This window comes from Brachycentrus maculatus, unplaced genomic scaffold (genome assembly GCF_059751285.1).
Source record: "Brachycentrus maculatus isolate JH-2025_06_01 unplaced genomic scaffold, ASM5975128v1 h1tg001027l, whole genome shotgun sequence".
Lineage (NCBI taxonomy): Eukaryota > Metazoa > Arthropoda > Insecta > Trichoptera > Brachycentridae > Brachycentrus > Brachycentrus maculatus.
The window spans coordinates 1-27,402 of NW_028281739.1; the positions used below are offsets into that span (position 1 = coordinate 1).

General features: G+C 35.8%; 1 non-coding gene across 1 annotated transcript; it reads left to right on the forward strand.

Annotated features, from left to right (window-relative positions):
• Window positions 1-17,729: 17,729 nt before the first annotated feature.
• Window positions 17,730-17,801, forward strand: TRNAC-GCA (transfer RNA cysteine (anticodon GCA)). The gene has a single exon. It is a non-coding gene; the product is annotated as a tRNA-Cys (tRNA).
• Window positions 17,802-27,402: the final 9,601 nt, after the last annotated feature.

Below are 27,402 nucleotides of genomic sequence, written 5' to 3' on the forward strand. Positions count from 1 at the left end.
TCCCAACCCCAACCCCAACCCCAACCCCAACCCCAACCCCAACCCCAACCCAACCCCATCCCAACCCCAACCCCAACCCCAACCCCAACCCCAACCCCAACCCCAACCCCAACCCCAACCCCAACCCCTAAATTTCTATAATTATAATCCACTATTATAACTATTCGAATTGTATTGTATTGTGAATTTTGGGATTATATCACAATTGCCACAAATAACTGCAATATGATAAATGTATTTCGAGCATAGTCGTAGTTTAATTCGGTATTTATTAATCAGATCAATTCAATTGCAGAGATTTGTTTTCTTTGCATTCAATGTTGAACTTTTGGGTATTTGGCAGTGTTGAACTAACTGTGCTTCCTAATAAATCGATATATGCCATATTTTCCGAAATGGCTTCTTCTTTGTTTAGTTAAGCTCCTTCTTTCACATTATTTAAATTATTATCGGCTTATTGATGCTGATTTCGAGGCTGTGTGCTCGCATTGGACGAGCATTTCTCAGATAAGTCAAAATTTAAGCTATATCTTTTTTTGCACTTTGTTTTAGTTTTGCTCGCTCGAAGCAGCCGACCTCTCAGCTAATTCAATTTTTCTGTGATTTATTCTTGAGATTTCTGTTGCTTTTACATACTTTTTGTGGCTGAATTCTATTCGGTTTCATGTTGTTGGTGAATTTTTATATGTTCAGCCTAGTTTTTTTAGGGTTTGAGTTATTTTGAAGTTTTGGGTTATTTTGAGAATTCAAGCTCCTTTTTCGGGTATTTCATGAGTGAGGAATTGTGATGCGCCAAATGTCGATAATTTCGTAATTATGAAGGCTTTATTACTTTTTTGTGATGTTGACTTGATCACTATAATGCTCCAACTGCCTCATAAAGCCATCATTAGGATTTATCTGTATACTAATCGTTGTCTTACTTTCGTTCTTTTGCGCTTCAGTAAGCTCAAAACATTGTTCAGAGAGTATTTATATTTCTTGAGCAGATAGGCAGCGACGATAGTGGCACTCCTGCTTTTGCCAGCCATACAATGAACAAGCACATTGCTCATTTTACGGGTCTCGTCAATGAAATTATAAGTGGAGGCAAAGTGCTGAGAAATGTCATAGGACTCATGATCCATTGCTGGGATGTAGCAATAGTGGAAAGATGGTTCTCTCTACGAAATGAATCCACTTTCTGCCACAGAAACAATCGCGCGTATATTGAGGCCTAGGCATAGAGATAAATAATACTCTTGAGTAGGGGGAAATTTTTGGCAGCTGACAAATTTGAAACATAGATGGCTCCTGTTTCGCAGATTCCATCGAAAACACAATCAATATCAAAGATCGATGAAGAATCGGATGCTTTCATCTTATGATAATTATAATAGCTGCATTAGGTCAAAAGAGATATTAATTGGAGATATTTGTGAAAATTGCGACATATTCGAACGGATCTTGGCAGATGAAGATAAGTTTGCGATCTGCGGTCTACTGTTACTCTCTGCAAGCATTCTTTAAAAGCCAATAAAGAAACAAAGATAGCTTAATGCTCATTAATAAGTAATAAAATTAAAGGCATATTAATGAGTGGAATTGAGTATTAATGAGCATAACCTAGATTTATATCATAAGTCTTTATTTTTGTAAGAGTAGGAGACATAAATGCATCAAAATAGGAGACATAAATGCATCAAAATAAATGTCTTTTTAATGATCATACAACTTGGCCGAAATTAAGGAAGTTTATATTCTTAGGATAATGCAAGTTTTCTGTTTATTTTCTCTGCAAACGAATTAATTCCAGCTTTTGCATGAGTATCGATTATAAAATGCTTATTTGTCCGAAGGCACAAGAGCCTCTTCTATTCCGTGCACCTGCATCAAGTTGAATAATACACTTCTTTCGTGCTTTAATTATATGGGGATTGCGATTATCTGGAATTCTAACTTTTCGGGGGTTCGAAGGATTCAGGCTCGATCATCGGATCTCTTTTGTTTGAGCAAATGCTCTAAAAACTTCAATGAAATCAACGAATTGGCTTGAGTCCATATAATCTTGAGGCTTGAGTAAAAGCTATTCATCATAGTTTTCTGTTTTGCCTGAATTTTTGCATAAATAACATTACAGAGTTGAAGATTGTTTATCAAATAGCTTTTGCAGTCTTTGAGGCTAATGATGGACTCTTTCCCCCACTGAGAAACTTTTCCTTTCAAGCAGCCATGGATAAGAATGGAGTATGATTTCATTCTGTTCCACAAACTAGAATTCACCCATTTGGGAAGGACCATGGCCATTTTTAGTATCCCAAATTTGTCCACAAAACCCTAAATAGCAATTCCTGCATATTCAAGCTCAATCAGAATATATCTTCCATCATGTTTGATTTGTAAAGATTTACTGTTCCAATATTTATAGAAGCAGTCTGATGCAGTGTTTACTAGTTTTACAAAATATAGCAGTATTGTGCATATATTTTCCCATCAGAAGGATTATACCTTAATTTTATCGCCCTGTCCGCAGTCACAGGAGCCATCATACTATGAATAATTATATTCACTGAAATTATGGTCTTGATATTTCGAGTGATCCCAGCAATGCAAGCAGAAACATTTGGTTAGATAGAACATAACTTCTGTTTTACCAACAGTCTTTACAGGTAAAACATATTTCGTCAATGAAATACATTTGCCATTTAATCGAAAAAGATATCTGTAAAGATTTGATTCGACATATAACTTGCTCGCTATGTTTTTTCAGGCTTTAGGAGTTACTCTTTGTGATTATATAGAAATGCTTTGTGATTTGAAAAGCAGAGTACCTAGGGCATTTCATATCAGTAATAGGACCCAAATGCAGAACCTTCCTTTCAATAGTTTCAAACCCATTGCTTAAAAGTATCCTCCTTAATCAACGCCCAAACTATAATAAACACCTAGCAAATTCTATATCGCAATAATTAATTGAATTTAATTTATATTTAAGAATCTTACATCGCCAACAAGACATAACTAATTGTTAGAACACAAACTACTCTGGTTATGCAAACAATTATGTTATTGGCCCACAAGAGCGGCATTCTCTCATTGCCAATACAGTACCAATCTATCTATCAATCTCCATGCATCAATAGCACCATTTATTGTTATTCTCTGTATTGAGTATAATAAAACCACAGCATTAATTAATATCGTGCATTGCATAATATAATATATGGTGAAGCTCCAAGCAGAATCCAAATTTGATCCTACTGCCTATCCATTCTCACACAGTTGGGATTCTATTGTGCGCAAGAATTACCAGCTCTACCAGGATCTCATTGATAAGCAAACCTATCACATTCAGAGGCTACAACGTTTTTGGCTTGTACATTCTATCTTTATCTCTAGTCGTTAACCTATCCGACTGGCCAAGACTCTGAGCTTGTCACTTTGAACCTACTCAAACTCAAGCAGTCAGTTGGTGAGGTCAGTAAGCAAGAGATCAGTCTCTATGAAGCCATTAACCCGCAAATTGCTAACCAGTTTTCAAGAGCCTTCAACATATCCTCAGGCATTACACCAATCAGCGGACTGTTCGCTGGCAGTGCCTTCATTCTGACAACCTATTTCAATTTTTCAGTCCCTATCAGATTTATAACAACTGCAATTCCACTTGGCTTCAGTTTGTACTCAAATGCAAGGAATGTGAAATCAGAGGTGGAGAGTTCATAATTTTTGAACTGGGTTTTCTAATACAGGAAGGCGCAATCCTTTGCAGAAAGATACAGCCAAAGCTTTAAGCATGCTGAAGTAATTATAGACAATGACTATAGTTAAAGAGAGTGATCGGCGATGGGAACTTAGTTTAGCTTGGAGAAAAACTAGTCAAGATGGCAACGGTTTGATTTAAAGCAAAAAATACGTATCTGCATTCATATATGCATTTCAATATATATTCCAACATACACATTATATTATATTCTAATATGCATTGCATCCACTTTAAGATCCGTTCTCTTAAGTATCGGGTCATAAAATAGGCTTTTACTTTGGAGACACCCTATAAGATTTGAATCAATATCTTCAATCTTTATTAATAACCATTAACATACCTAAAACATGCTTCTTATCCACACAACTCCTTTATGTCTGATCTTTATCACTCTCCTGATTATTTGGGCTCAACTCAATTGTCTCCTTTGTATCTTAAAGGAGCGTCAGTGATAGTTGTCATGGAAGGAGCAGGAAAGGCTACTATTAGATACCCGATTAGTTCATTGTTGCATGTCAACACACTATTTTGTTTGGCTTCCATGGGGATTACTTAAGGCTCATATGACGAATCGACGAAAAAGTCCAGTTGCTCAATAGCAAGATTATCCAATTATGTGTGTTTAAAGTTGTCTAACGATGGCGGTGGAATGAATTTATAAACTATATTTAATCTGAGTAAGATCTTACCTAGTTTCAGTGATAAGTATGGAGCATTGTAGAATTCTGAAGAGGAGACCAATACTACCTACCCGGACCTAATGCTCGACGCCGTGTAATTTAAAAGCTAAGCTTACCTGCAAACCATGGCCTTTAACTCAACGCCGTTCATTAACGCCAACGTTCACCTGATTTCATGTTAGTAGTTCGATATTCTCACCAATGGCTGCACCACCGGATGGAAATTTAACTATATTCAATTCTTCACGCCCGGTACAACAACCATTGTCCTCCTCCCCGCACACCACACCTGCGTGATTTATGACAATAACACTGAAATCCATATTTATCATGGAGCAGTTAACCGATCGTCGACCGATTATTTGATCGTAGGCGTCGCCGTCTATAAAAGGGATAACACTTCGCTGAACATGTGGGGGGCCATTGATTATTCTGATGGCCACGATAATCGAGATATGTTCTGCTACAATACTTTTGGCGAGACACACGATGTAGTGAGTTTCGTTGCAGGGGCTCCCTATATGGACATCAACCTCCACATCAATGGAAAAAACAATATCGAAATTATTGCTGACTCTTATGTATCGACAGCCAGCACTTTACCAAGCTCACACTATATCCAGTATTACAGACAATTTGTCACTGGCGATTTCGAAGCGGACGAAGACATTTTTGTAAAGATTTATGGAACATTCAGTTTTGCAGGGCATTTCTCCAACAACTCAACAGCAAAGCTCAGCTGCTTAATTCAATCGCAAAAACATCATATGATTCACTCATTTGATTCTTGGGTCTAAGTTCATGAGACCTCCATCTTCATGCATGCATTATTGCTACCGTGGCTTCTCTTTTCTCTGGGAATTAAATGATCAACTCTCATCTAACAGATATATTTTCATCAATATTTTTATCAATATTCTTATGAATATATCCATAAATAGACTGCACTATTTCTTCATCCTATAGTATTAAATCGGCTTTCCCTCTGATTCAGCCAAAAGACGATCTTTTGATATAATCACTTTCAAGCATCATACTTAGCTCTATTGCAACTTTTTATAACTTTCGAACTCATCTCCATATCTTCTCATAATCTCGCTATGGTTTTGTTATGCTTGCTCCCAAATAATGACAAAATTATCCATTATCAAGAACAAATTTCATTACATACAGATCATTATCACGTATTAAGCTCTTCATGAACAGTTTCTAGCTGACTTTGAGCTTTAAAAGCTACTCATATTATATAGTATTACATTATGCGTATATTATTCGAAATTTTTTTTTGGCAAACACTCACAGTTTTAACAAAATTGATCAAAAACACAAGGGAAACAGTCTTTTTCTTCCTTAGCTGAGCCCCTTCCCTCCATATCCAAGTTCATGCGCGTATTTTATAACTGTTTCGCTCTTCGGGCATCTGCTTTTCTCTTGAGGGCAATCCTTCTACTCATTATCATCATATTGAGCTCCTCGTTCACTTTTGGCCTCTCCACCAGGTAGCATGTGCGTAAACTCGACGGGGACCAAAATTTAATATCTTTATCCTTCAGTCGACTGTCTTCCATAACAATATTTTGAGGGGCAGGCCTTGCCTTGACCTTATACTCCGTAACAAATCTCATAACAGGCATTGACTCGCTTCTTTTGTTGTTCATTTCGTGAGAGAATATTTAAAAACGAATTCGAATTTATATATCACCAAAGAAATCAGTTTAAAATTAAATCTATTTCGGGCGAACAAAAGTTCTTTTTCTGGATGTCATTTCGAGCTTGTTTCTTATCCTCCATTTTTTCATGCCCTCGATACAGCATCCATAAATCAATGCAATTATACTTCCCAAGTAACTTAGAAAAGGTATTTTTGAAAAGAATAAACGAGAGAATAAATTTCACAAATAAGGTTGTATGAACTGTTTTTGAGACTAAAAAGCAACTAAATATCATATTAAGGCCATTTATAGGGTTCTTGCTATTTTTATTAATATTAGCATATTGCCAGAGTTTATTTTGGCCATCCATTTTATCTTCTTGCTGTATGAATATTGCCTTTAATTTTCATAAAATCAAGCTATATGTCAATAAAATTTAATTGTATCCCTGTACTCGATGATTTCCTCTTATGGAGGTCGATGAACGGGCGTAAAGGGTGACGGAGAATATTTAAATTTTCAGTAATTATGAATATTAATAAATGAATAATTCAAGAGAAGGTAATCATTAATTTATAAAGCTTATTATTTAAAACAACAGTCCTATCTGAAAACAGCCCAGCTAATATAATACACATGTAAAACATAGATGGAAGCCTCTATTAATTTAAATATTTAAAAATATATGTGAGAAAGATCTTATAAATCTCATTTTTTTTTTTCAGCGGAGTTGTCATATTCAAATATTCAAAAAAGTTGTCGAATAATGCTTTTCCTTACAATCCTAAAGCCACGAGTCGAAATATAGCAAATTTCAGGTCAGCAAACAAAACATCAAACAAGAAGCAGATTAAACTTGTATTCGGAATGGTCTATCGAATGCTGTTGTACTCTTTGTTGTGTTATCTGTGGATTTTATTGATTTTATTTTATTAAGGCAACTCTTGTACGAGATATTGATCGAATCACAACTTCATAAAGAAAAATATCGTATATCTGCATTAGTGAAGGATGTTCCTGAAGATGGTTGTGTTAATATATGACCTATTTAAAGAGAGATTTGTTAGTTTATGGTATTTAGCTTTCTTGAAATATAAATTGTGAGGGATTACATTTGTCAGTGCATTCTCTCTTAAATTCGAACTGATGCCGACCGTACACTAAAGTTAGTTGCTTATTTTTCGAGGTGACAGATTTAAAATAAATGACAGATATTAAGTGTGATTTGAAATATTGGCAATAAATCACTCAAGCCAAACCATAATTTGAATGTCGAAAATCAGGTGCGAAATATTGGAGGTAAGAGCTGATAAAACCCAATTCGCCCTTAATAACTGCGACGTGAGTTTAGCGAACTCTCTGAGGAGGGTCCTAATTTCTGAGACTCCAACCATGGCCCCGAATATTGTGAACATCTATGAAAACACCTCTGAGCTTCACGATTAGTTTCTCTCGCAACGCGTTGGCCTGTTTGCGTTCTACAGCGAAAGGGGCGACGAATACAACTACACATGGCAATGCAATTGTGAGGAGGAGAATTGCCAGAGCTGCAGCAGAGTTTCTTCAGACTGCAGGTCCATACATAATAAAGAGGAAATCTGCAGGGAAGTGAGCTCGCTCGACAGAGCTCGTTTACGAGCCCATGGAGTCCGATCGGAAGCCAGTTCTTCCAGTGGAGTTTAGGTTGAGCATCCAAAATAATAAGCTCGTCGGAATTCCGATCATGAAGCTTGCCAAAAATCAGTAAGCAAATGAATCTTCGGTTCAGCGTCGAGAAAGGCATCAGCGAAATGCATTCGAAGTAGTCTCCATTTCCCTGGCCACGTTTCAGCCGAATCCCGAAATAAAGATTGATGACAAGGTGGAAATCAGCCCAGCCGAGAAAAATTAAATATGCGACTCGTGTCCGGCAAAGGAGCGAACCCGGAGAGATGCATCCTCTGCGCAGAGTGCCAGAAAAAGGTCGAGTTGATGAGCATGGCTCGCTTCAAAAAGTACATCCGAGTTGGTATGCTATGTGGTTTATAAAGTAATTGCAATGAGCAATTTATTAAATCATACGATCAGTATTGAGCAGAATTATCCTTTATTAATATCCAAGTCTATATTTTTGTCAAATAATTTCAACATGGATAGCTCCCCACTTCTGTAGATTCCCGAAACCCCTCTCTGCTTCTTTTACAGCGAAGGAAACAGCCCTTGTCCTCTTCCAATGCAAAAGACTCATTACAATATCAGCATTAACAACAATTTCGCTGAAATTCAAAACGAACAAACCTACATCAATCCCTTCGAACGTCCCCTTGAAGTCCACTATTCCTTACCAACTGACCCATTGTTTGTGATCTCGAGTTTGACTATTTATTATCAGAATATGACAATCGAAGGAGTAGTCGGTGAAAAACAAAAAGTGAAAGTTGAATACAAATAATCCGTTGAGGAAGGGTCAACTGTAATGATGGCAAGCTTCTCGAAATCGGAAGTGTCAATTTTGAAGGTAAGAATTGGAAACATTGAGCCACATTAAACAGTAAGAATTGTGTTTAGCATGATCGGAAACCTGAAATCTGAAGTTCCTTGCGAATGGACACTTCGCATTCCTTCGCACATATCCCCAAGATATCAGAGCGTCTAAACATTGTTGTAAAAAGCATTTAATAGCCTTTTCAAAAACTAATCGGAAAATGTAAAAGCTTCTTTTATAAATACTCATATATAATGGAGTTTTCAGATAAGGCTCGAGGCATCAAATAATATTGTTGGGTGGAAATGTCCAAGCCATAAACTCGGAACGAAAAAGCTCGGAGAAAGTTCCTACGAATTTCAGCTTTAGGAGGACAAAATTCCAGAAAAGGATTTGGTTTTTAGCTTCGAACACGAAAACCCAAAGATCCCTCTTTGCACGATGGGATAAAGCTGTGCAGCTGTGACTTTCTTTCTTCCTGATGCTGTGAAGTCAAACTATAACGATTACAAAGGTTAGTACATTTTTTTACTCGATCGATCAGGCTCGATGGGTGGGTCGAGGATCGAAAAAGCTAAAACAGCTTTGATTTTGTTCCTAAAATCTCTCCCGTAAGATTCTCTTTACAACATTATCAGCTTTGGCAGCGACTACTAACTAATGTATGAGTAAAGCATAGCCTATAATGATCAAAGTGTTGAAGAGACCATTGGGAAAATTGAGAAATTTTAAGCCGATTTCGGAGGCACAGAAATCGCTGATCCATTAACCCTGCTATCAACATATCCTCAAATTAATGAATACAACAGAAACATCATCCTGCTAACTGACGGCCAAGTCGGCAACACTTAACTGGTGTTGTAGATCATCAGACTCATCAAATACAATAACATTGCAAGCACGCATACAGTCGGTGTCGGAAACGGAGTTTCGTTTTAATTAATTCGAAAAGGAGCGGCATATGGAGGCGGGGAACACTTATTCATCATGGACAATAATGAAATGCAAAGGCAGATCATATACTTGTTGGAATCAATCACAAAGTTTCAGATCTCTAACTTTAATCTCGAGTATAACCATGAGCTTATTGAATGCACGCATCCTCTAATTCCTCAAATTCTCAAAAAGGGAAGAGAAAACACGTTTTATTTGCCCTTTAAAAAAGGCGTTCACCTCCCTCAATTTGATAAGTAGGCCATCAAAATATCATATTTCGACGAAGAAGATAAGAATCTGGTTGAATAATTAGTGCCACTTAAACAGACTTCACATATTAAGTCACTGAATAAGCTCTGTGCTAAGATATTAATTTAATAATTAATTTCTGAAGGAAGTAAGTAATCAACAGATAAAGCTTTGGTACTCAGCATTTAGCATCAAGTTATTAGCAAGAACACCGCATATCTCTGTAAAATTAAGTAAGCTACAGCGCCTCCAGCAGAGGACCCGATTTATGTAAAAATGAAAAATGCACTCGAAGGACTTTCATCAATCAGATGCAGAAAGAAAGGAGTGATCTATGTGAAGACTCTGACTGGCAAGACAGTTGAAATTTAGACTTCGATGTCAATCACGATTTAGTAGATGAAGTCACTTATTCAAGATGCATAAGGCATTCCACCTGACCAACAAAGGCTTATCTTTGCAGGGAAGCAGTTGGAAGATGGGCGTTGTCTTTCGGATTACAATATCCAACCGTAATCGACCCTGCATCTCGTTTTGAGACTGAGGGGCGGGGGATGGAGTCTGATCATTGAAGTTAATGGCAAATAGTTAGCAATTGCCGGGCCTCCGGATAACTTTAAAATTTCGCAAATCTATCATGAAGTACTTTCGAAATACCCGAAGCTGGCAACAATTGAATTCTCCTTGGTTAACAAGGGCGTAAAACTGGACAAAACCAAGACAATTGCAGATTACGGAATCGGATACAAAAATAACAACTATCGGGTTAGTGTCGAAGATGTGCCTCCTTATATGTTTGGCGCTGATGGCATCATCAAACTCATGAAGACAAATGGAGAGTGGATCTACAACCAAGGCATGGTTGATAATCTCAACCTAGGCCCTTTCCTATAGAAACACAAAGCCCGATATGGTGTAGAAAATAGCAAAGTAATGACTGCCGCCGTCGTCGAATACCTCCAAACAACATACGCTGATAAAGCTGTTGAGTACAAACTAATTTACAAGAAAGCTGACAAATTTATGATTATGATTTGAAATCCTTGCCTAAATATTAACTCATTTCCTTATAATCGATTTATTCAATTTTAATGGAAATTACAGTGGGCAGCCGACAGAGGAAATAACAGTGTAGTTTTACGTTTGCAGTCGGAAACTAGCAACTTTTTGTATGACAACTCTCCTAAAGTAAATAAAGCAGCCATCAATGAAAAAATATTTGTCGGGTCGAAATTAAAGATCATTACATACAAAAAATAACAGCTTTTGAAATCAATGAAATTTTGATCGAAAAACTATGTGAACATTTTTTCAATCTATTTACTCAAAATTTACTTACCATATCTTTCTTTAGTGTTCATCAGCTAATTTACTTTCGTTTCTTTTTGCACAGAAAGTGGCTGTGGATATTCAAAAAATACAATATACTCAATTATTCTTTGAGCACATGAACATTAAATTAACAGTAATACGATAATTACGATGATGATATTCATAGTATTAATAGCATATTATACAAATAGCAACACATCTCAAAACAATGCATGCACCGTATAATCAACAAACCATCCAAAATATCCCTCAACTTTCATACCTTGGCCACAATCTTACTCTTTTAACAGCCTTCCTTTTCCATTTGTATCTCTTTGGTAAAACTATTGGGAGTATCAAAAAAGAAGCGCCAGATAAAATGCGCAACTATTATTGCAAGGTTTGTATTGCAATATTGTTGTTTTTCAATGTATGGGCATTTGAGCAATGTGTGAAGAATAGTTGGAAGATGATGGCTGTGGAGTTGCTCTTTTATTATATTATCTGGGTGAATGAATAGTGCCATAAGTAACAACAACAACAATCAACTTTACATATGAGCAGGGCCATACTGATTGAGCTAATGCTGATTGTTGGATGCGGAGGGTGGGTTGGTCCGATTGTTGTTGCGATCCAAGCATTCAAAATATTTCAAACTAGCAGATTCGGTCATCAGAAAACAGGGAACATATATAAAATGCCGATTCTGTCAGCAGATACAATCAAACTAATAGTTTACTGTTCGATCTCAATCCTCGTCGAAATCCTCATTGAAGACAGATACTTCGTTCATTTTTCTGTCACATTCGATTTCGGGATTGGATTAATGCCTATGTTATACAGCCATGTAAATGATTCTCATATTGCAGACATTCTCGCAGTATGTTCAATTCTACCAAACCTTAATGTTCATATGTCCATACTTAATAATCATCCCCTTAATGCTCGTCCCGATTTCTAACCGTAAGTTTAAAATTTACATTATTTATGTGGTTTCACTTTTTTGTCGCATTCACACAATAGAGTAATAAAAGGCATTGATTGTTGGGTTATTCCTCATACTTTATTTGGCTTTTGAGGAGTAAATAAGATAATTGGAAGCATAGTCATACAAATATGAAGCAATTGTTGTAAATCAGTATTCGAACAGTTGCTAATCAAAGGCTTAAACAAATAGTGTATAAATCTCCGAATAAGAGTATAATTACAACTTTAAACTGTTGTTCGCCAATTTAGGGTTTCTAATCGGTACATTTGTTTCGATAGTTGGCTATTGTTTTTTCCATCACTTCTATTGGCTTTACAATAATACTCACATTGGTGGAGCATCCTATGTTTTAGCAGGAGGGTTGATTTTCTGGATCCCGCATGCGGTTCTCGTAGTTGAAGGAATCAGTTTGATGATAATACCTGGAAAGAGTGTCTTATAATTTCGAAGGAATAAAGGAAATTTTAGGAAATGGCTTATAAATAAAATTAAGGAAGCATGAACGCAATTAGCTCTGATAATATTTATTAATTTATTATCAATAAAAATATATAAAGAATTCTATCTATCTTAATTCATAGTGCATTAATATTGGGGGATAATAATATTCTCGATTTTTGAGGATTTTGCACTTTGATGGTATTTTTTGGTATTTGTTTAGAAATAGCGTCATGAGCGTTTAATATTATGTTTCTGTAAGATTGTGTGGATAATTGCTGAACTGTGTGAACTGCGTTCGAGAATATATTTTAGAATATTCGCATAATTCTTGGAAATGAAATGAAACTTATTCATTCTCATATGCTTTTGCTGAAGCCGGAAATTTGTGAATGAATTCGACTATAAGATGAACATTTCATGGAAATAGCCTAAATAAACGCGTCACTAATACTTTATCATTGTAACTGTCAGAATTGAAAAGCGTGGGTATTTAAATATTCCCAAAAATTCCAATACTAATAATTAAAACAAAACATCCCCAAAAATGACAAGCCTCAACAATTTGCGAGTCCTTCTAAAATCAGCCCATGCAGACACGCCCTGCTTCTCATACCAACATGGGCCTCACTCTGATAGTGTAACTGACTTTTCCATATAACGGCAGTAGTATTAAAGTGAGGCCACTTCATTCGAAAATATTCCTGAGTTTTGGAAGAGAAACATCATGCTCGAAGGAGAAACCAACAACCAAAGCCAATCAGAACACTATGATAGCCTCTTTCAGTTGGCCAGGATGACCAGTTTCGAATAGAATATTATGGAAGAACACGGAAAGAAATTAGTGGAAAGTTTGGAATACTTCTGTGAGGAGGCCAGACTCTCCGCGGATCCTGAAAATGTTCCTTATTTCTAGAGTGTGATGAGGGGTGTGGATGAAACCATAGAAATTATGATCAATGAGATTAATAACCTGCCCCAAGAATAGAAACAAACCCTGCTCAAGTTCTGCTGCAGAAGCGAAGCAACGAGATAGTTGTTCAAAACGCTCATAAAAATGATCCCATTATCCGAATTTTCATTAGCTATGATGATATTCGCGAGGGTGTTAGAATTCAGTTAGTAATTGCAATCCTAAAACTTCGAAAATCACAAAAACCACCACCATCTCTATTTAGAACAAACTGTAAAATCCATCGAATAGATCGTCTCCCACAAGCAATTCAGAGACAAACTCGACATTCTCGGGGCAATCAAAGAATTAGGAATCAACATTATGGATGGGAATAAGGATTATGCGAAACAACTTGAAAGGCAAGTTGAAAGATTAGAGGCAATTTGGGTCAAGGAAATATTATTAGGGCTAAACGATATCTATTCTGAAAGTATATACCCTGAGAGTCTATGAACATACTGATTTATTGTCGCCCACTATTATTTTTCGATGTATTCAATAGTAATCAGTTATTTCTGGTGGAATTATATCGCTCATGTTTAATTTGACATATGAACTATATTACTATATGTCGTCAGTATTTATCATAACTATTTATAATCTGTATATATCAAATCCCATGTTCTAACAACAATACAAACATACATACATCAAATACCCATTTATGAGTGTTATTTTAATTCATTAAAAATATTCGACAACTTAACAATTGCATCGATATAGAATATAAATTGAATATAAATTGTATATAAATTGAATACAATACATAAACTATACTCATTAAACGAACATTAGAAATGTAGATCAAACTGTAGGTTACTCTTTGAAGCTGTTTGTGTACTCAACATATTTCGATGTGCAGGGGATTCGTGATAAACCTTTAATATCGACATGAATATCTCCTTAAGGTGTCTCAATGGCAGTTATTTCGCCTGATAGTTGAAATTTATAAAGGCATCCTAATATCACTCCTTCACATAAAGATAAGAGCAGTTTATGATATGAGATTTATTTGGGTTTTGTTGAGTTTCTCAAACTTTTGCCTAAAGTGAATTATTTGTCTTATATTCTGTAGGAGTTTGCTGTTGTTTTATCATTGGAAAATGTAAACAGTTTGCCTTTACTTCCGAACACAGAAACCCAAACCTTACTATTGAGCAACTTCATTTCTCCCACAAACTGCTTAACTTCACTTTTGGTCCCATACGAATACTTCAAACAGCCATAACTCGATTCCTCAGCCAAATTCTCCCCTAATTTCTTCCCGAAATCCAAAATAAATTTAGTCTTCAGCAAAAACTAATAATCTTGATTCATAAAAATCGAATAGATGTAGGAGTGCACAAGATGGAACATCACTGACTTGTTGACTGTGCTAGTTGCAAGTTATTATTCGATGGTTTAGATTTAAATCTTATGCTGGCTGATACTGTTGCGGGTGGTTTCAGAGAGTTATTGGGCGAGGACTGACTTGGTGAATAATCCGGAATCGATCATTGTAGGCGGATATATATGGAATTAATTATAAGCCGATACTATGCACTTTATATTTTAAATTATGAATAAGCAGAGAAATATGCATATGGGCATATGGGCATATGGGCACATGGGCACATGGGCACATGGGCATACGGCGCATGCTGATTATACTGAAATAAGTACAGACCTAAAACACTAAACATTCAGAACATAATATTGGAGATCCTATTCGGTCCACAATCTCGGTAGTAATCCTTCAGGATAAGCTTATCAGTGAAACTATCCGCTAAGGTTGCTTCTACAGCAGCTTCATAACAAGCATTAATATTACTATAGGCCATTAGCATAAAGTATACCTCATCGCATAGATCTGTGGCTTTACCCAACAGAAAGTATTCTTCTTGAGCTCAGAATACAGTCTTTGACTGAATTGACTGAAGCCGATATTCCCTCCCGTGACTATTATATTTTCTAGATAGTTATGTTTGATGGCGGGGTCGGCAAACCTAAGGCATTAGTGTATGGCATCTGCTATGCCCTTCTGCTCGAGTCCGATATCTTGGGGATTGAAAAGAATCTCAGGGATTTGGAATCGTTCTTTGTCAAGTGAAATATGCTGCAAATAGATATCTATATTAGAATGGCAGATACTTGAGTCCAATAGATCAATAGCATAGCCTTTGTTTTTGAGTTCATCATCTGGCATGACAAAATGTTTCAAATATTTGCCCTTGGGGCATCGCATGTCATTGATGAGATCTTGTGAGACGAAACACATTTCTTATTTGATCTGAGAGATCAATTGGTCACTATTTTTGAGATCGAGATGCCGAAATGATAGAACCTACTTCAAGTAGTTTGTAAGGAGTTTGCCACCGACGTCGAGTCTAAATGCATATAAATCTGAGATACCTTTTGATTGCTTCCTTGACAGGCTGCCCCTCGAAGAATGGGGTTATATAGGTCGCACTTTCTGAGGATTCAACAACCAGAGCATACTTTTATGAGATACTATATTTTGTGCCTACAAGATCCTTGTTGTAGATCTTCTTAGCGTGATCGTAAATGAGTGCAGAGGAGGGTGCGACGAAGACTCCATCAAATCGCAAATACTCCAAATATATTTCCATATACCTTTCCATAACCTTTCGAGGGTGATAAGGCAGGAAAGGCAGAGTCATTGTGTAATTCTCACAAAAGAACCCAGTGGTCTTTCTGGGCATTTCCATCTTCGCCATCAGATCATCTATCATTGTCACATACTGTTCGAATTTCACGGTGACTCCCCGAACATTGTTCTTCTCATAGATTAGTTTGGATTCGTCAAATATGTTTTCGAGTTGGGAGCCATATATTTTGTTGCCGGTTGTTCGATCGATTGCAATGCAGTTGAGATAGGTGAAGTGAGGTTCAGGGCTTGCTGCAGTGCCCAGTCTTATCGTGTGACTACCACTGTCGATCACAAGTCTTCGTTTCGAGCAATCCCGCCAATGCATTATATCAATATAATGATCTATCCCTATATCTATACATGTGTGAATAATATATGTGAAAATCTAACATATGAACGTCGTATGAGTCATAATAAACAGCGGTATAACCACCACCGTCAGATAATTTAAATTAACAAATGGCATATAATCTGCATTATAGATATATGATCTGCATTATCGATATATTCTGACAATAAAAATGGGAATTTGTTACTCATAAGAACAGTAATGGTAGAACTACAATACCAAATACCAGAAAAAACGCAGAAACCGCAAGAAGAAGGATTTCAATGAAGTAATCGAGGAGGAGAAGAGTTTTGGTGAGACTTCATTTGCATCGAAGCCACAAACTTCATTTCGGGAAGACCTACACAATACGATCAATAATATGAATGGGCTTGGGTCTATTGCGATCGGGTCGGTCACTGAAATGAGCGAAAAATAGCTTGAAGTTTTATAACGCTCTATCGAACAGATAAACCCCGACGGGGAAGACTTTAATCCATAATAACCAATAACCTTATGCAACCTCAAAACCAAGAACTTCCTGCATACTCATAAGATCAAACTGCCTCAGAACTCGAAGGTGAATGAAGTATCGGCATGTCCTTACACATCGAACCACATCCTGGAGTACGATCTCTGGAAATTCACAATAATCAACAGCGAGGATGTGCTCATCTACCATCCCTTCACCTAGAAGTACCTCGGGGTCATCAACGGCCAAATTGGCTGTGACGACGAGAAATACACATGGAAGATCAGAGACTATGGGAAAAGAAGGAATGGCGGGTTCATTAAGATCAGGGCTTATAAAGATGACAAGGAGTTAGGGGATCTGTGCATGACTGACTAACAGAGCTTGTTGACTAATCACCGTAAGTTAGGTTTATGCCAGTAGAATCATATTGGCCATTTATGGGAAATTAACTTTGGAGAGTGTGAAATGGAATGATTTTCTTATATTGCATTTATTGGCCGTCTGTTCCTATGTCTGTTTATCAATGGACTATCTTATCTATTCTATGCTGCTTCTATCATACTGTTACTTCTATGATGTCATTTGATTACACATAAAATAAATTCTTCTTTAGTAATCACAAAAATAAGCACATCCCGCATAAAACCTCATCATTCTAATCTTCCACAATATTTAATCAGCACAAACAATCATTAAAAGATGCATCCGCCATAAAATATAATGATTATCTCATTGCTCTAAGCTTGCATATGAATAAATAAGAATATGGTCATAAAAACTAACTGAGAAGAAAGCATACTACATACATACATGATTACTGAAAGTATGATAAGAAGTATCGGGATTAGAAAGGAACGTGGAGGAATAGTAGCTCAGTGGTAGAGCGTGGGATTGCAGGTCCTAAGGTCACCGGTTCAATTCCGGTCTGTTCCTTTTTGTTATGCGTAATGTATAATGCGTAATGCGTCATACAATACATTAGTCCTTGAGACTTATTCGATTCCAACCCCAACCCCAACCCCAACCCCCAAATTGATTCTAATGCCATGAATATGCAATTGTTCAATGGTACAATGACTGGTTCTGCAATGATTGAATAAAATAATAAATAGATATTCAATGTGTTACTTATAATTTATCTAATGTATAATCAAAGTAGATCACATAATCGAATGCACCTTCACTCATTCATATGCAGAACAAAATGATGTAGGAAAACCAAGCTCTTTTAGTATAATGTTGTTGTAGTAAACAGCATTTGAATATGCTATTAGAGCTTTCCGCATTTTTATTTACGAACAAATTCATCAGGGATCTGAAGCCATTAGCTATTATGTGCATTGTGAGAACATTAAATTATGTTGTATTTGAGAGTGGGTGTGCCATATTATTATTATCGATGGAAATTAATTAATTTGGTTAGCAAGAGCACTAATTTAATAGACAGTGTCAATTCCATAATGACAATTTCATAGATTAAATTAAATACGATCTGAATAATTAATAATAATTAATACATTTGATTATTGCATCCTGGCAGGCAGTCACCATTTTAAAACGATATTAATAATATAATTCCTGAGGAGGAATGCAAATGAAAAGATACTGGAACTAAGGTAATAATAGCAAATTAACGAGAACGATGATTCTGAATATTGTCAAGCAGATACTCCATAGCAATTACAATTTGTTATACGCCAACATCATCAGCACATCATAACTTCATATGTTCGAGATTCACGAATAAATGATCAATAAGACGATCGCTGTTGCCAAAATAATTGTGGGAAGGTTTGAAGCACTCATCTAAGTACCAAATTCACAACTTTATGGCAAGGAATAAGAGTTATTCTCAATCGAACCTGCGTGCAGCTGCATAAGAACGTAATAAGGGGCAGTTTTATTATAGCTATCGACCTTTATTTCTACGCCAACTCCAGCATACGTAAGACCGACTGAGGTTCCTGCTTGATACTATTCTAGAGTTAATTGCCCCGAGTAATAGCCTGTGCCATTCAAATAACCTGTCATGCTAATAGATTTAACAGGGCCAAAATATTTGAATGGACGAGTGTGAGGCTAATATGGTTCTATACAGCGAGCCAGAAATTACGAAACCTTTGTGTAGTGCCAGCGCGATAAGTGTAGTGATTGTTCTTCGGGCAGATTATCTATTCTTAGAGAGATGTTGAGGAAACTTTGAAGGTAATCAAATCTTAAATAAGGTCGAAAGTGTCGCCCCCATTATTAAGCCAGTGTATCTGCAATTTCCCAGCAGAGTTCGCGCCAATAATGCAGAATCCGCTTAGAGCAACAAGCAGAAGCCAAATGTTCATACTAGAATTATTTTGTTGATTGAAGTTATTAGTTGACACTAGAGTTTAATAATTTAGTTGACCCTAGGATTAACCTAGGATTAACTAAATTAAAATGACCCAATAATTAAATTAGTTTACCATAGAATTAATTTATATCGAATTAATTTAGTTTACCCTGGAATAATTCATTTAGTTTACCCTATAACAATTAATTTAGTTTTTATTTACCTAATAATTAATTTAGTTTACCTTGGAATAATTCATTTAGTTTTTTTATTTATCCAAGAACTAAACTAGTTAGTTTACCCAGAGTTAATTTGAAACACAGATTCAAATTAAGTATTATATTTGGCCTTTGAATGCAGTCTAGTCTAGTCACACTTTCAGTACTCATTCAATAATTAAAGTTTAACTCCTTTCAGTTCCAAGTCTACCTATCCTTTAAATATCTATCTCTTTATTATTTACTCTTTCATCTTAGTTATCAATAATTTTATACAAATTAATCTAAACGTTAAAATTCCCAATGAAATCGCAATAAATATCAAAATAAAATCTAATCTTATTCCCCAGCACACCCATAAAGCAAATAACAAACTCAATATAAACAAACTGAACTATAATAATCAGGTGGAAAGCTCAGCCAAGAGACATCCATTCATTGATCCGATACTCATGCTGAAATTGCGTATTCATTATCAAATTATTAAGATAATTATTGATACTCCTTTCAACAATATGTTTGATCTAATCAGTAAAGACAAATTATTTGTGTTAATAAAATCCGAAATGTGATTTGTTGTTACGTAGGGTTTACTACAAATGCCGATGCGTCTGCCAATAATGATGAAATATAAACCAATAAGAAGATGATCATTATAAATAAATACTGCTATAAAATGATATATAAATTACAAATAAAATCCCAGAATATTTTATCATATGAAGAATCATACTTTTGCGCAACATGATCAAACATAGATATCACTTCCGGGAATGATAACCTATGGATCACAAAGGCAGGTTGAGGCTTGAAATCGGATTGTCCCCGATATATAAGTGCTAATTACCTAATGAAAGAGTAAGTTTGGTCAGATTCTTCCAATCTGCTTCGCCCAGAATTATTCTCGACTTATTGAATTGGCTTCTACCTTGGTATTTGCCTTTTTATTATTCAATAAGTCGATCATATTCTGAGCCTCCGTTTTGTATTTATTCCTATTCAGCCTTCAGAGAATTCCCCACTTTGCCTTTTTCTTCCTCAGTTCCTATCTTTTCGCACTGACGAGCCAAGTTAATAGCATCATCTATCGTTCCTCTGAAATCTTCCTCCGCGTAGCATCTTTTGAGATCTTCCTCCGTATAGCATCTGCCTTAAAATTAATTCCTGATATTTTTGTTCATTATTGATCCTTTCATGAACAAGCAAAATCTTTCAAGAGCAAGCTGATCGATTTCTTGTAGCTCTTGACCCAGTTTTATCTTAGGCAGTAATTATAGATTTGTTTCGCTAGGATTATTAGTCTCCAAACTTCCTTAAACACCATGCGTTATATTTGACCGACGAGCTTTTTTCAAACTACCGTCTTTTTTCAAAGTTCCTCCAACGTCAAAGTTCCTCCAACGTAGTTCATGCGTATAATTAATTATCGAATATAAATTAACAAGCGCATTTCAACTTTAATATAATTTCGATATTTTTCTTTAAACAGTTGCATATAATTAGTATTATTCTAATATATTATATTGTTTGCTCAGCATTCACAGTATAATATTGCTGGCATTCTCATATATATATTACGATGTGAATGACTTCGATTCAATTTAATCGGCTTATCTTTAATTCTACGTAGACATAAAACTGAGATACTTATCTTATTTTCTGTTTTTTACTTAATTTTTTTATTTATTGTGTGTGGTAATGTTTGTTTGATAATCAAATTCGAAATGTAAGCTAGTTATCAATGGATTGTAAATCAAATCAATATCTGTGTGATGCTATCTTATGGCCGAAGTTTTGTTGTTGAGGATGTATCTTTGGGCTTCACATTATCGTTAATATTATTATCTCCCTAAGAGCGAAGTTTACGTTAGTAACACCAATTATATGAATGCGTTAAGAATTATTATTTAAGAATTACTGCAAAACTAATCTATAATATAACTCACAATTTAAGGTATAATTAATTTAGTTTACCAAAAAACTATATAAACTATATTACAATACATAGTAAAATCCTATCATATCAAAATACAGAATACTCTAAGCTAAGCTCCCTAAATATAATATCAATTCGTCTAAACACATTTAATATAATCTAATATAAATTCTCTAAAATCACATTGTCATAACAACCTCGATACATTAAAACTTTTCCATGATAAAAATTCAAATATACAAAAAAGTAGTATTGCTTTTACTCTCTGCTTGAACTGACCGAATCGTATGCTAAATACAAGATGGCCCACAATAGTACAATCTCGATGGGTTCATATCCAGCAATGTCTTAATGAAACCACTATGAAAGTGCTCGGTGATCATCCGAATGTCAGTCTCTGCTTCCATGTTGTTGTAACGTAACATCATATCGAATTCATCTAATGGTTAAAGTGGAAGTACCTAGGTTATGTTTGCGGTTGAGATGATAGAGATCCTTGATTACGCTGTCCAAGTAGAAGTGCTTTGGGGAAAGGAATGAGCCGATGAAGAGGATCTTTACGTTTTCAAGTTATTAGTAATCGATGCGCTCTTAGTTTATTCTTTTGGCTGCTAATTCTCCTGCTTTACGGCCGATCAGCTTGTACAGAGTTTTAAGAAGCAGATAATGGAACATATCGACGAAGGGCAGTACTCCGGTACCGGCTGCTATTATTATGTAGAACCCTCCCTTTGTTCGAGGCTTCAGCTGTAATCCCCGACCATATGGGCCCATAATTGAGAAACTCTTGTCTCTCCAGGATGAGAACATGAAGTTGGTTAAAGTACCACGTCTATACTTTTTAATGCAAAAAGTGAGAGTGGAGTTATTGCTTTCGAGAATATCCAAGTCGTTCTCTTTGTTCTCAAAGGAGCTTTTGCTATCCAAATAATAGGTTTTATAGGACTACTTGAATCGATATAGAATTTTGCATTGATATTCGCTCAGCGACATCACAATGGAGTATGGTCTTTGTTCCTTGCCAATGACTTCTTCTGTTGGGCAGGAGACCATCATGTACTTGCCGAAGTTCTATACTTTAAGGTTCTGCCTTAGGTTACCCTCCTGAGCCTAAAACTGGGCCAGCATAGAATCCCCATCCATTTCCTCCAAGGCAGTGATCTTCCACTGAACCAGCTCCATGGACTAAGCCGTATAGTTCAACAGAATACTTTCCACAAGAATCTCCCCTATTTTCCTCTCCTCCAAGTAGTTCATAGCATACTTGGTGTGACGATGCCTCGGGAAATCCGGAGCCAGCTGGTGCGTGCCTCGAAATAAGTAATTAACCTCCTGACCATTAAACAAGGAGAAGATATACTCGCCGCCAGGATGTATGAAATTCTCATCGATATAGTACATAATGTTATCGATGATCAGGTAGCGAACCCCCAGCTACTTATAATCCTTGAAATCTTCGACTTGGTTGTTGATGTTCTCTAGAATCTATAAGTGGAGTTTCTGGTGCTTTGAGTGGTGTTTTAATGGGAATTTCAGCATTAGGCTTCTGGTTTGAATGCGGTATATTACCTAGAATACGATGAATACGAAGAGCAATGCTCCACAGATGAAGAGCCATGAACGGAAGAGGATCTGTTGCTCGATCTGGAACAACTATAATGCTACAATGACCTTGCCTAACAATGATAGTGTGATGCCTAGGTAGCGATGTGTAGATTTGAATGCGAACATGTCAGTGCTGAGTTTAGGGCTCACCATCTCGAAACGTACTCTAAAACCCAATAAAAATTGTAGGACTATTCCGACCGACAGTATCCAGAGCAACACGAAATTGACAAGAGGAATACCCGATAAGGTAGTGCTGACAGACTGACCGAAATAGACAGCAGTAATTGTGATGGTATACATAAGAGTGAGCAAGCCGATGATCATCATGCTGATGGTATGAAAATTGGTGACCATTGGATAGGCCCGAGCATAGCGTATGAGCAATCGAGGTAGGTCGACTCCGATGCCCCATGTGGCTCCCAACCCCAACCCCAACCCCAACCCCAACCCCAACCCCAACCCCAACCCCAACCCCAACCCCAACCCCCATCATTATCATTATCATTATCATTATCATTATCATTATCATTATCATTATCATTATCATTATCATTATCATTATCATTATCATTATCATTATCATTATCATTATCATTATCATTATCATTATCATTATCATTATCATTATCATTATCATTATCATTATCATTATCATTATCATTATCATTATCATTATCATTATCATTATCATTATCATTATCATTATCATTATCATTATCATTATCATTATCATTATCATTATCATTATCATTAAGCATTCCATTAGTCCTCCTCGATCAACAGTTTCGATAATTAGCAGAGTTTATTGTTCAGATTGTTCAGAAATTATTAAAGTAAGGCTGCTTTATATTTCATGTGACCAATCGAATATCTTTATTACCTTATGTTTTCCCAAACAGCTGATACTTAATAAACATTATTATCAAATTAAGCCAATTGGGCAACAATTTCTTAAAATTATAAACAACAACAATTATTTTATGCCTTCAATGATTAATCCCATAATTATAATACATCTCAAAATCCTAAAATAATGATAACTTCGTCATTTCCGATGGTTGACCATATTCTTTCTTTCCAGACTAGCAAACATAACCCTGATCAAATGTTCGATAACTTCTTCATACTTCTAAATTTTCCTCATTTTTTCACTATAGAGTATAAACTACTGTTTGTCCTCCCTTATAGACAGAATGAACTAATAGTAGCAATTGCTCTATAATTCATCCTCAAACTATACATCACTGTTATTCACATTTTGCTATATTACCAGTGGCTTTATCACTTTACACACCCCGCTTTAATCATTTATGAGCAATATTGATTTATGATTAATACGTGTTTATTTCTCAAGTCTGCAGATTGTGCGAACACGAGTGAAATCTATACCATCGATTTGTTTAGATTATTTGGAGAGACATTAGTTGAGCATTTTGAGGGACATAGAAATTAATCCCTAAGCATTGTTGTTACCGAATGCTGATTTCTTGGAGTTAAGGTTAGAGGAAGTGTTGGCATTGCGGGAGATGTTGGAGTTTGAGTTTGAGTTGAATGGGTCGATATACATTTGCGATTTATCCTTTGTTTGGTTTAGTTATGATTGTCAGGATTTATTTATTATAGTGAGTGCGCCTAAATTATGTTATTGTGATTTTAGGATTTTTGTTGTTGTTAATAGAGTTTAGATTGGTGATATAAAGTAATTGTATTGGAGTTTTTATTTATATAGTGGAATGTAGGAGAGAGTTTGCTATGTGTGGATGTGTGTATATGTGTATGTGTATGTGATGCTTATGGGAGATTGGGAGATCTCAATCGAGATGTGATGGCTTGTCATAATTGAACATCCTGTCTCCAACATGACCATGCAACATACATTAGATATATCATATCATATAGAATCATATAGAATCATATAGAATCATATAGAATCATATAGAATCATATAGAATCATATAGAATCATATAGAATCATATAGAATCATATAGAATCATATAGAATCATATAAAATCATATAGAATCATATAGAATCATATAGAATCATATAGAATCATATAGAATCATATAAAATCATATAGAATCATATAAAATCATATAGAATCATATAGAATCATATAAAATCATATAGAATCATATAAAATCATATGGTGTCGTATCCTATAGTATCATATTGTATATCTAACATACCCCTCCTCCAATAATGCAGAAAATTCATATAATAGAGACATACTATTAGATATGAACATATTTAAAATTGTATCCGCTGATTTAATTATTTCCCAGCTTGCAATCACAACACATTATAAACCTAAAATCCCTTACATTCAATTTCCATTTTCATTTCCAGCATTGATGTGTTTGATTATATGCCTGCTTCTTAGTTATTACTGAATTTCCAGTACCCTTTTGTTTGTTTGATTATCTAAAATATTTATCAAATCAAAACATGAGTTAGCAGCCTAACAAACGTCCACTACGCAGGAATCCTATCCCCAAATAATCAAATATTTAGTAGGCTACTCCCGAACAATAATCCAACTCTAAGGAGGTCAAGAACTTGCGCAATGTTAAAAGCACTGATGCCAAGGCTATTGCCACAGTTTATTAATCCTTGGAGGATTAAATATTAGGGATTAAGCCGATACGCAGGCGTCCACAGCTCAAAACATAATAACCTAAATAACAGGAGAATGTAGAACAGTAAGCAACAAGAGTCAAAGATGCTCGAAACTTACGATCTGTCAAAAGTACAGATGCCAAAACCACGAACAGCAATTACCAATCATTAGAAGATGAGATCTTTGGGAATAAACCAATTCGTAGGCGTCCCCAAATCAAAGTCTAGTAAAAAGAGCAGACTTAGCAGCACGCGCAATATGCACATGATACGCGTCAGATAGTGCATACACAACATACGCAGCATGTTGAAACAGAAAGTGTCAGTAGGCCCAAAAGAGAAATAGTCCAATAAGGCAGTATTCTCTCAGAGAACGTTCAGGTATTTACGGGTGAATAAGAGTTTGATCGTCATATGAGACTTAGCGAGGAAGCGCGAGAGGCCTTAACCAAAATTCAGAGGCTCGATCGAGCAGTATACTCAAAGTAAACAGACAAAAACTCAAAAGAAGTCATCCAAAACGAAGCCAAAAGACTCGAACGAATAAAAAACTCCAATAAGAAATTCAAAGCAAAACTATTTGACAACGAACTCACCGTTACAGCTCTATTCAACATGATCAAAATGATGAACTAAATAAGCGAAGAGGCCCGAACCTATAAATCAAAAGTTTAAGGACACGAACTCTAAGAGAAAAAGAGAAAACAATAGAAATACGAAGCTGATCAATTTGCCAGAAAGAATGGCACTGCAAAGAAATAATAAGAAATGAACAAACTTAATCTACTCATTGCGGAGAACATCACCAACAATGATATGGTCAGCTTGCAGAAAAATGTCTAAATTTTTATGAAGAGATTCGGGAATGAGGAGTCAGCCTCAAAAAATACACTGCTTTATAAATTACTATTATCTTTGATAGTATAGAATCATGAATGCTTGCAAGAGAATGAGTACATCACTTGGCTACTAATCATGAACAACAACAACAACAACAAAAATAGTGACATTTAGCGCGAAGGTCAGCTCCAACAACTAATAAAGTAGTTAAAATAAAAAAACAAATAGATACAGTTATTGAAACGCAGAAACATCGACAAAGCCAAATATTAGAACCATTACATCAATCGGGTTTAAGATCTGTACAAGAAAGCACTTCTCGCTAAATAACAAGAATCAAAACAGTTACTTACTAAAAAGGCTATCACCAATGCTACCAACTTTGGCAATAATAGAGCCAATAGCAAAGCCAGTCACAATATCAACCAGTAACAAATATAAGAACAAAGCAGCAATAAACAAAACAAGTAGAAAATCCAGGAATTGAATAATAGAATAAAGTAGCTTTAGAAGACTATTGACAGCTATGATAAACTTGGTGCTAAAGTCACATAGATACTAAACAAGGTCAATGAGAATAAGGATTATGGGTATGAGCTGACATCACTCGTCAATAACCCACACGTTAAGAATCTGTCACTAAGTGAAAAGCTACATGGGCTGATTACAGTCTATAGAACTCAAAGCAAGAACTTAGGCAATCCTAAGAAATAGTAATAAAACAACAATAAACAAACATTGATCTTCATTGAGACATTCGCCAACATCTACAACAACAACAGATTCAATCCCAACCGTAAGAAAGTTGAAATAGAAAGGCTATTCAAGAGAATGAATCTGTATGATAATAACAGCAATGGCGAGAGCAATACTCATGTTGTGGAGACATTCAGAAATATAATGGCATCAAATTTGGGTCCATTAGACCAATAGAGTGCTTCATAGTTCCATGGTAGTGAGATATCGTCGCAGGTGGATTCACAGGGTAGGC